The sequence below is a fragment of the Silene latifolia genome, chromosome 7 (assembly GCF_048544455.1).
Source record: "Silene latifolia isolate original U9 population chromosome 7, ASM4854445v1, whole genome shotgun sequence".
Taxonomy (NCBI): domain Eukaryota; kingdom Viridiplantae; phylum Streptophyta; class Magnoliopsida; order Caryophyllales; family Caryophyllaceae; genus Silene; species Silene latifolia.
This window is the reverse complement of record NC_133532.1, coordinates 126,614,338-126,627,065: the sequence shown is the minus strand read 5'-3', so window position 1 is coordinate 126,627,065 and position 12,728 is coordinate 126,614,338.

Here is a 12,728-nt window from a genome sequence, read left to right as displayed (position 1 = left end):
GAAACTTTCTTGGACTTATAAACTAGACTCTCCTCCGTATGTATGAGTGCAGATCAAGCCCGATAATGTAAACTTATAAGATCATCCACATAATCTATTGTCCACTTGTTATTCAATCACAATATCCACAAATGGTCCCCTCCTTATCTTTGTATCAACCAAAACTAAACAAATAATCGAGGGAGTAATTATAGGTTAAGCTTTTAGTTATGATGTCTTTTCACATGTTATATCCACATAATATAGGTAAAACTACGCATTATCCACTTTACAAATACAAATAACATTCCAATAAATGAACGTATTAAGGTACAAAACTATTAATTAGGTCTCAACCATTGGCTCACACGATATTAGATGTTAATTGATTATGTTAGATGTTAATCTTTTATTCAACTTTTATCACCCCAACTCTCCAATATATAAGGAGTATTGTGTTAAAGTTGGTTGATAAAAATTAAATAGAGGAAGTATTATATTTGATTGCGTTTCGAGGATATGTGTTCGAAATAGAGTATAATACTACTAGTAGTATCTTACTCCCTCCTATTCACTATATTCTTTCCCTTTCCTTTTTGCACAAGAAATAAGAAAGTGAATTTGGACCACACAAAACATACTACCCCACATGCAATTTAATTTGGACCACACAAATCAACCCAAAAAAGAAAATAGGGAAGAAAATCCGAATAATCCGAATAAGGAAATAGAGAAGACTATAGTAAATAGGAGGGAGTATTAGTTATTAGCTGCCAAAAAAAAGTAATATCATATTAAGTAGTAGTTGTCATTTCACAATCAACACAACAAATAATAGAGCTAAACATTGACCAAACCATAATTGACATTAATAGATAGTAGATACTCCCTTTGTATCAGATTAATGGTAACACTTACCTAATACGGCCGTACCACACCAATGGTAACATTCTTTATTTGACCCACAACATTACCAAATTATCTTTATACTCATTTGATATTTACATAAAATGTCACTACATACTTCACCTACCAACTCACAATTAAACCCACAATTACATACCCCACCTATTTTTTCTTCCCTCTTTACCCCTTCTTTTACCCTTTTTTCTTAAAAACCCCATTTTTTACCACGTTACCATTTGTATGGTACGGAGGGAGTAGATTGCCATCCACTTTGGGTAGTTCTTGTATGTTTATTTAAAGCACACATAATGCAATTTTTTAGATCTTAATACCCGTGGACAATGTCATTAACTTGTAGATATTCTTGTCACCTCTAAGTTAATTTAGATCCTCTTCATTTCATTTCTAATACACATATATTTTAATATATTTTATCTTTTCATTGATTAAATATTACTTTTTATAAAATAATTATAACTATTAAATCGTCACACAATTTAATCTGAGTTATCTATAAGAAATGAAGAGAATCCCCACCCTTCAAAATGATTAGAGTTTCTACATAGAATGATGGATTTATAGTTGACATTGTGCGTACCTTTTAGCACCTTTATAAGGACAAATTATGCGTTTGAAAAAGTCTTAAAACAAATAACCTTGTTTAGTCCCACTTATTACCATTATAAACTTTTAAATTTACAGTATTTTAATTCCTTGTAAATCATTTCCGCCTTTTCAGGCTTTATGTTCTTTTACCAAAAAAACAGAAAAAAGGGTTAAGTGGCACATAATATAGAGTAAATTCTCAACCGTCTTTACCCCCTAAAAGAAAACAAGGTTCATCCTCGAACCTTCACAATCACCAGTTCCAACCCTCACAAGTAAGCAAAAAATGTTGCTCAAACACTACCTAATAAAATATACTCTTTAGCCAAAATTAATCCTCTTTAAGGGGTTGTTTGGTTCACTATGGGAATATGAAGTTCTTAGGAAGTTAAGTTCATGTAAATTTGTAATTCATGTGAATTATAAAAATGTTGTTTGGTTGTCATATGGGAAATGAATTCATGTGGGAAGTTGTACTTACCAAGGAGGGGCTTGGTAAGCAACTTTCTACATTATGGAGGAATTGAAGTTCCTTGGAAAGTTCTAATTCCCATGAAATGGGCAACCAAACAATATCATCTTTAAGCAATTCATGGAAATTTTTACTTCCCATGATTTAAGAGGGCAACCAAACAACAGGTTTTATTTGGTAAAATTAACTGAAAAGTTAGCTGAAACCTGAAAAGGCAGCTAAAAACTGAAAAGTTAACTGAAAGCTGAAAAGGTAATTGATAAGGTAGCTGAAAATTAAAAACTGATGAGATAACTAATTATATAAAAAAAAAATGTTTGACAAACTAACTGAAAAGGTAACTGATTTTGGTGAAATGACGTTAAAGGATATGATAATTATTTAATAGTATAAATTTAAGGGGTAAAAATGGGAAATCACATCAAATCAGTTATCTAAAATCTCAAATGCTACTCTATGTTGCATTTCATTTCAGGTAGCTTATTTGATTAAATAAGCTACTTGTCAAACACTTAAAAAAAAAAAATACCTGAAATTTTGGTTAAATAAACTACTTTCACCAAATAAAGTACCTGAAATGCATTGTAACCAACCACTGATCAAATCCCAAAATTCTCGCTATGAAAAACACGTCCAAATTTTCACACCTTAGTGTTTTAACACAAATTCTCATTGAAGACATGACATATCCGTCACTCTTGAGTGACGGATACCATTTTACCTCACAAAGTACCCACTTTTTCTCTCTCTGCAACACTATTCATGTGGTCTCCTTTCTCCACTAACCCATTATGTTACCATTTGTACTCACAAAATATCCGCCACAAATGGTGACCCGTCACAAGGGAGACCAATTGGTGTTTTAATCTAAGCTTGGTTGTAACCATCTCATCTTTTATTACCTTTTTCCTTTAAAAAAAATCATATTCTTAATTGTCACAATTTCCCTTAGTCCAACACATCCTCGGATATTTCCCCAAATTCTTCTACCACCAACAGTTCCTCTTAGGACCTCAAATTTGAGTCGATTTCTCACAATCCTGTAAATGCTTTGGATCAACCTAAAGTCATCACACACATCTCTAATAGTAAAATAACTAATGTAGACCCCATGCATTACATGCACATTATTTATATATTTCTAGTTTTTAGTATATTATTTATAGATTATAAATTGACAATTTATTACTTTTGTAAGGTTTCTCATTATTTTATTTGAGTTGAAAAAATAAATTAAAACAACAAAATTAATCAAGAGATTTATGTAGTGACATGAAATGTGTATTTTAAAGAAAGTAATTTTTTTTTACGCGAAATTAGTGATATTATTTTATACTCCAATTTTTTTTTATATATCTTCCCATTTTTCAAAATCTCTTTTCTTTCACAAATATTTGTAAATAAAAATTATATCAAAATAGAAAAATAAATAAGAATTAATTATATACAGACAAAACATTGTATCATTTTCTTAGGGTTATGCTCAATCATGGACATGATTGACAATTTTACCCCTACCAAACACCCACATTTACAATTTTGTTTTCAATAAAATTAGTCGATTAATTTACTCGTCCTACCACCACGCACCACCCAACCACCACCACCCAACACCCACTATACACCACACTCCCCCACCGACCTTTACCCTGCCACTCCCTGAACTTCCACTCCTGTGCACCGCCGGCCGGCCTTGCTGGCCAGACCCGCCTCCCATTCTCGCCACCATCCCCAAACCGCGCGCCACACCCATTATCCATATTCGCGCCGCTCTAACCTGCCCCTCCTCCCCCATCCCTGCTCGCCTCCCTCGCCGGACGACTTCGCCAACTATGGTATCATGTCGACAAAAATTCCATACAACCATTGGTCTGCCAACTCATATTGAATTCATACGAAAATTCCGTGTATTTTTGGGTCATGCAACTTGAATGGCGGCGGTGACGGCTACATTGATGGAGTCTGGCTATGGTGGAGGTGACCTGATGGCTTATTGGGGTGGAGGTAGCGTAGTTGGGAGGGTTAGTTTAAGATGGGTATAATTAGGGAAGGGAGCCAGGAAGGATGTAAAGGGTAGTCTTTGTCAATTTTATGAAAAAAAGTCTATAATTGAGTAAAAGGTGTCATGAATGAGCAATAACGTTTTCTTATACTTCATCGAATTAATCTAAGTCCTTGACCAATAATCCACTATCTTTCGAAACAATAATAACAATAAAAACGCAAAAACCAATGTCATAGACAACTTAAGAGTTAAGAGCCTATTCGTCGTTTGGTCGAGACCGAGGTTGTGAAATACAAAGCGTTTTGCTTGTGACGAATAGTGGCCCTCTTACAATATGTAAGTAGGAGGGCAAGTGGGGCGCTCCATTTTTGTCCTACTTACCCTCCACTTGCAATTATGTGAGAGGACCACTTCCGTCACAAGCTTGTGACGAATAGTGTCCGTCACAAATGAGTATTTGTGAAATACTTCACTTATAAAGTGAACCTATATACATGGTAAAAAATTAGGAGGAAAATAAACATGACCTAGGACGATGATAAGGCTAAAGTCGTATCACCTTAATCAAAGTAAACCTAAACTACTACTAACAAAATAGCTAGCGGTAAGTCAGGGTCGAATCCACAGGGAGGCGGTGATTATCTAGTTTGTTTATATTTAATTCCGTCTTAAGGTAACCAATTTTGGGGGTTTGATTGGTTGTATGCTAATCAACTAATTGCAAGTAAATAAAAGATGAATAACAATAATATTAAAAGGTCTAGGGATCTGGTTCACTAGGTCGTCGTCAAAGGGTAGAATTTAATTCATTGATTGAGCAATGTATATTGTTGAAAGTCATATGATCGGTCGATTCAATATTTCTTTTAGATCTAATTTAACATGCGGTCGCTATCATTAAATTATCTCTATTCAATTATCGTGGCCTATACTAGTCTTAACCCGGTCGGTGATAATCCTAGTTTATGCAAGACTAATTAATCAATTCGATCAAGAATTAACTAATTGGAAGTAATACGATAATCAAACAACAATTAAGAGCAATTTAACAATCAATTCATAATAATCCCTTTTCTAACAACCTAGATCCCCTTTCACCCTAGATAAGAGATTTAGCTACGTATAATAGAAAGAAGAACAACAATAACATTAATAAGAAACATGATTGCAAGCATAAAAGATGAACAATGAAATAAATGACTAATAATAAAGGAAAGATTAAGAACAATACCGTAAATAGCTAGATCCGGAAGTAAGAACAATAAATAAACTAAACTAAGTATTTTAGAGAGTTTTCTAAGGTAGCTATATTAAACCTACTGAAAATAAAGCATAAAATAACCTAGGGTACGAGTTTTGGTATTTATAGCAATACATAACCGACTTAAGGAAAGTTGCGGAAATTATAAAACTGGAAGGTTCCTCGATCGAGTCGAGAGTGACTCGATCGAGGCACCAAAGTTCAAGAACACCCAACTCTCGACATTGCGAAATTTAGTTGATTAGGTTGGTTCCTCGATCGAGTCGAGAGTGACTCGATCGAGCATGAAGTTCCTCGATCGAGTCAAGGTTGACTCGATCGAGGCACCAATTTCCTGCTTCGCGCACTGAACTTCAAACGGCCGCCATTTCTTCGTTACTTGTCAGAAACAAGCGATTTTTGCGGCGTTGGAAAGCTAAGAGGATAGGCTTTCACCTCCAATTGGAATCACTTGAAAATCTGTTGTAGAACTCGATATATGGCTCTTCAAATAGGCACTTGTAATAAGAAGCTCTTTTCTTCGTGTTTTCTTCTTAACTTCTCTTCCTTCGTTCTTATGGATTCTCGTGCCATGCTTCGTGTATCCCTTCATTTCCACTCCGCGATGCCCATTTCATTCCTTTGCTCCTCAAATGCATCATTCCTGCATCAAACATCAAAAGGCGGAAGTATCGACATTCTAACTTAAAAGGCATGTAAATGCTATAAACTAGCACGAAAACCGTATCAAAAGCAATTAAGGGGAGGCATAAATATGTATATAATTATGACTCATCAGACGACTTTTCAAACGGCTCAAATTTAACTGTATAATATACGGTTTTCGGGATTTTAGGGCGGCAGAACAAAAATGTCTGTAAATCATGCAGACGGTTCTTCTGGTGAGATAAAGCAGTGATAGTAGGAAATTTGTCGTCTACTTCCTATACCAAAACTATTTGTAAAACCCGAAAAAGCGTAGTATTTAGTCGGGGTCGAACTCAAGGACGGCGGGGGTTGCTACAAAGTTCTATTAAGAGTCAAGTTTAATCAAAATTAAAAGTAAAGGTTTTGGTTATAATCACTAGAGCAAAAGACAAACAAGATGATGATAATGAATACGGTTAATTAAAAGCTAGGGCTTTCGGGGTCATCAATATGGTCTAGGGGCAAACATGAAGATCAAAAAGGGTCAATGGTGAGAGATTAACCTAAGATGAAGGACCAATGTCTTGGGTATCTTAAGGGTGGCTACTAATTTTCATTAAGTATCCCTCCTCTCCTAACATACATCAAGACTCCCAAAAACTTTCATTCTAAGGGAGAATTAAGCAAAAAATGAAGAAAGGCAAAAGCTTTCACTTGAGCAAATCAACAAACACCTTGAATGCAATGAATAGGAAAGTTAAACAATTTCACCAAAGACCAAAATATTCAAAGAATCATGCCCATAAATCCCATAAAGAATCACCCTAAACCCTAGAAGGGATCTACTCACTCATGTTAAGGGAAATTATGCTAAATAGAGAAGAAAAGCAAACAACACAAGGAGGAGACATAATAAAGGTTGTAACAAAATCAAAAGACAAGGAAGATGTAAACAAATGATAAACAAATAAAAGAAAGGAGAGAAATTATACCAACAAAAGAAAAGATGGAAGCTTGATTGATTAATAGGAAGGAAAACCCTTCAAAATCCCCAATACAAACTTCAACAAACAAGTGTAAACAATTGACTATTACTAGAACTAACTAATTCTTGCTAAATATTAATAATAATTATTGAAAGATTAGAACTTGATTAAGGAGATATTACAATAAATATGGAATGTTTTTCAGATCTAGGGTTGTTGAGTTACAATATAGAGAGAGTGATGGACTAATAATATTTTCTATCTAATTGGTAGTGTCTAATGTAAGGTGTTCTAATGTAAGGTGTCATGTAATATCTCTTTTATACTAGTCTAATCTAATATTACTAATACCAACTAATAATATTAATAATAATCTAATCCTCAAAAGTGTCACAAGAGGACACGACACACAGCTCAAACTCCAAAAGACAATCTCAGCTTTTTTTTCAATTCTCTTTGTCTTCTTCTGCCAAAAGGCCCAAGACATGTTCCTCAAAATTGTACCCGATCAGATTAATCAAGACACCCGACCGGGTATAATTACACCCGCCCGGGTATAACTTCACCCGACCGGGCATCATTATGCCCCTCGGCTGCAATATTAATTTCATCCATGGTTTCGTTGACTCTTCTTCTTGCTTCTTGCTTCCTTCTTCCATAAAAGACATCGACACCATGAAAACTGTGATGGGTCGGGTTTCAGTGCCGAGTTTGAACCGTTGTGATGCTGATGTGCTGCGAATGGGAGTCGATTGGTGCTCGAATCTGGGTTGCTGCCACGGTGGTTCGCTGATGAGAAGATGGGAAGTAGCAGGTGGTTGTTGATTATTCGACTATGGTGGTCGAATTGGTGGCGGGTTGTTGTGGTCGCCTGAGATTGCGTGAATTTCAGGTGAGACGGACTCGAGAGTTGTCACTCAATTGAAGGGTGCGGTGGATGCCGGTGGTTAGAGGACGGGTTTGTGCTGGTACTGTTGTGCGACAGTGCTACTGCTGCTGTTATTGATGTTGGTGGATGAATGGTGAAGTATATGGGACGGAGATTTCTGGGTTGAGGTCGAGTGAATGGTGATTGAATGGTGGTGGATTTGTGGGTGAATAGGAGATGGTGATGATGAATGAATTGAAATGGTGATGTTCAAAAATGGAGGTGATGATGGTGGATAAAAATGGTGTAGAATTGATGATGGTGGTGATGAATTAATTAATGGGGTTTGGTTGTGAGTACGACGAAAGACCAGGAGCAAGGAATTGTGATTTTGGTCAAATAGAAAGCCACTTTTGACTTTGTTAGACATGATTCAACATTTCATCACATTCTTTTTGTCATTACGACTTCCGTCTCTCTTCCGTCTTCGCTTCTTCATTTCCGTCTTCAATTTAATCCAACTTGAATTTCCACTTTATTATTCCCTCTCACCTACACATTAAATTAATATATTAATAAAATAATAGTAATAATACTAATGTTATAATAACAATACGACTAAATATTAAATGTAACTAATACGACTAATTATTATAAATTAGTAATAAATGAGCTTGTTAGACATTTAAGCGCACAAAATCGAGTCGGAATAAGGTATAAATGCGGGGCAAAATGTAACCAAAATAAGACTCATCAAATCTCCCCACACTTAAACCTTACTCGTCCTCGAGTAAGCTCATTTATTCAACTAAGACTCTTAATATAAAATGACTAACTAAACTACTAATATCCGATGAGAGGCAATTAACGGGCCTTCTCCGTCCCTTCAACTCACAACGAAACACAATGAGGTATGTGCTTCCTTGCAAGGCAAGTAGGGGCTTGCGGAAAATTTTGACACATCCAAACATTTAAGCACAAAATAGCACATAAGATGCATCTACAAAAAGTCAAACCGCTTTCCTCATCTAAGCGGCCGTTTTACTTTAAACAATTAAAGGTTTTGGTCGGGAGATACCGTCTCATAGTCTCGGCGGGGTGTCAATGCCCTAATGGTGGCTCAAGCAACCTCAATATGACAACCAAATGCCTAGGAAATAAATTCAAAGGCGGGAAAGGGGGAAGCAAAGCCTAACCTTCAAGATTTACACGACACACACAAGATTCAACCAAATCGACCCATGACTAAGGGGACCAAGACTACCGACTTCCTCACGGTTGTCACTAGTCTCTCATTTCGTTTTTGGAACGGGTGATTTTTGTGCAAAAAGTAACCAAAATCACTCATCTACTCTACTCGTGAGACATGCCCGCAATCTAACATGGAATCTTCTCCTACAAGACCACTAATGAGATGCAAAAAAGGAAAATATGCATAAAAGAAACAAGGGTTGTAATGGGGCTAGGCGATGGGTCGAAACGGGATTGGTGCAAGCACCGTTATGGATCATTTGGAGTTTTAAGATCAAGTAGTTGTCAAAATCTCCTATTTCTTCCCAACTTATTACAACAAATGAATGAATCAAAAAGAACATGATATTAGTTGCCTAAATCACACAAAAATTTGAAAATTCGACTCATTTGGAAGAACATCATTTTCCCTTTATTTTGCAACGCCTTTTTCTACTCCTTTAATGATGCATAAGGAGTGTTGCTCGGCTTTTTCTCATCAAACATAATTCAAATACATATAAGTAAATCTCTTTTCTTTTTCACATTTTTCTTCTTTTCTATTTTTTTTTTTTTTTTTTTTTTTTTCTTATTTCAAAAACCTCTTTATTCCAAGCAAACCAAACTAAACCATCATTCCGACTCAAATGGATTGTGCACATCCACTAAACCAAGATTCAAATTCCCTTGCTTCATACTAGCCAAACTCATAGACAACTTTCTTGATCAAGGTCGGTTGTTTTTGGGTTGTAGTTAGTAGTGTAGGTATCAAATGAAAGGTCAAGGCTCAAAAGGGGTAAACAAAATCGGTCCTAGTCTAAAGGGTCGAAAAATTAGGCTTATTTGGCAATGTGAGGCTCAAAAATTGAAATGCAACTTGTTGTTTCAAAATATGCATACAAATGAACATCTCATGGTCTAAAAGGAAAGGACGCCATGCTTGTGCGTCGTGATGTGACATGCCACGCGAGGAGCCTACTCACACCTAAAGGGGGACCGGGTATGGATGTACCGGTCCCAAGGAGGCTCTAATCCTCACATTTGAGTAGCTAGGTCGAAATCTAGGTCTAGTCTACGGTCTATGGTCTCACAAGGTGGTCAAAACTCTCCGGTCTAGCCTCATTTCCCGTATATAACGAGGATGTCACAAGGTGCAAGCCAATAGGAGGGGAAAGACGCGGCCAAGACAATATCATCATTGAGGTATCATACTCCCTTCCTAGACCAAATTTGTTCAAAAATTTATGTACAAACTCGATGCAAAATGTAAACAAAGCAACAAACACGTATTCACAAGGTACGAAATGCATTTCTAAGTACTAGCAACCTAAATAAACATGCAACAAATGTCTAAACCTAGCAGCACGTAAGCAACACACACCAAGTTCCAAAATGGAACATCCTCATCAACATAGCCCATCCTCCTCCATACATACAATAATTGTAAAAGAAAAGGAATGGAAAAGGAGAAAGAGATAAGAAAGATTGAACCGAGCGGTCTTCTAGTCTCCTAATGCCTCAAATGTCCCGTATGTGCCTGCACCACTTGTTAGACAAACATATATATACAATGCAATTTTTTTTGAATTTTTGAAATTTTTCAATTTTTAGGCATTTTTTGAATTTTTATCAAATTTAAAGGTGCAAACAAATATTCACAAAGTGGATATTTCCCTCCCCACACTTGAAATTTACATTGTCCTCAATGGAACAAAGTATAGGGAGAGAATAGGAAAAATAAACAACATATTTTTGGTGGTTTTTGAATTTTTCAAAATTAAAGAACTTGTTTTTGGAATTTTTTTAATATTTGAAAATAAATAACATGTTTTTGGATTTTTTTAAATGATGGAATTTCCTCCCCACACTTATTTATTTACATATTTCCAATGGAAATAAATGTGTGGAGGAAATTCGGAAATGAAATACATGTTTTTGGTGATTTTTGATTTTTCAAATTTTTAGCGGTTTTTTTTATATATATGCAATGCATGATCTAACCTATATGCAATATTGAAATACGATGCAAGCTACACTATATGAATGCAATAACTAAATGTGACAATATATTACAACTTTGAAATCTAATGCAATCCTATATGAATGCAATTATATGAATTTCTAACTAAATGCATACAAAATTTAAATAAGAATGAGAAGTTTGGATTGTTGGGAAACATACTTGACATTTTGGATTGAAAGGGAGGGAGTGGAGCCCTCATTACTAGGCTCTACTCATACTCTTCATCACCATCATCCGTCCAAAATTCCTCATTTCCTACCTAGAATGCATGCTATATACAAGTGGTGGTTCTTGAGGAACTCCACCAAACCAAATCACTTTCAAGAGTTTCAACTTTCCCTCTCCTCGGGGAGGGGTTCCCCGAGATAGAGTACTTCAATTGGACCTTTGTTGTCGCCGTCGTAGTAACGCTTAACTCTTTGACCATTCACCCGAAAGGTACCTCCCTCCTCGCTCCAAAGCTCAAAGGCGCCATAGGGGAATATCTTCATCACTTTGAAGGGTCCGGACCACCTTGACTTGAGCTTGCCCGGGAACACCTTTATCTTGGAATTGAAAAGGAGAACGAGGTCTCCAACACTTACCTCTTTTTTCATGATCTTGGCATCATGCCATTTCTTCGTTTGATCTTTGTAGATTTTGGAGCTCTCATAAGCCTCCAATCTCAACTCCTCAAGCTCATTCATTTGGAGAAAGCGCACTTCTCCGGCGGCATCAAAGTCAAAATTCATTTCTTTAAGAGCCCACCAAGCCTTATGCTCCAACTCCACCGGCAAATGGCAAGCTTTTCCGTACACAAGTTTATACGGGGTGGTGCCAAGTGGTGTCTTGAAGGCGGTTCGCAATGCCCATAAGACATCCGGGAGCTTTTGAGACCAATCTTTCCGGCTCTTGTTGGTGACCTTCTCCAAAATAGCTTTAATTTGGCGGTTAGAAACCTCCACTTGCCCACTAGTTTGAGGGTGGTAGGCAAGTGCGGTTTTGTGCCGCACTCCATGTGATTCAAGTAGAGCCTTGAAGGTACTCTTGCGGAAATGAGATCCACCATCACTTATAACTACCCTTGGCGTTCCGAATCTTGGGAAAATCGTGCCCTTAAAAAGTTTCATCACCACTTTGCTATCATTGGTGGGGGGAGGCAACCGCTTCAATCCATTTGGATACATAGTCCACCGCGACCAAGATGTATTCATTTCCACAAGAGTTGGGAAAGGGTCCCATGAAGTCTATGCCCCAACAATCAAAAAGCTCAATCTCTAATATGTTAGTCAAGGGTATCTCACTTCTCTTCCCAATATTCCCGACTCTTTGGCAAGCATCACACGATTTAACCAAGTAGTGAATGTCTTTGAACATGGAGGGCCAATAAAACCCACCTTGGAGGATCTTGGCAATTGTTCTAGAAGTGGCCAAGTGTCCTCCGTAGGCGGAATTGTGAACCCGGTCAACAATTTCTAAGCCCTCCTCTCTAGAAACGCATCTCCGGAACATTCCATCCCCACACTTGCGAAACAAATGTGGGTCATTCCAAAAGTATCTTCTAGCATCATTTCTCAACTTCCGCCTTTCTCTTGGCTCCATTTCATCCGGCAAGAAACCACTCACAATGTAGTTTGCAAGATCCGCAAACCAAGGAGTTTTGGTGGTAACTTCCATGAGTCCATCATCCCGCAACCACTCATTTATGGGTCCACTCTTGTCTTGTATCCCATGGTCTTCAACGGTCAATCTAGATAAGTGGTCGGCAACAACATTTTCCGAACCG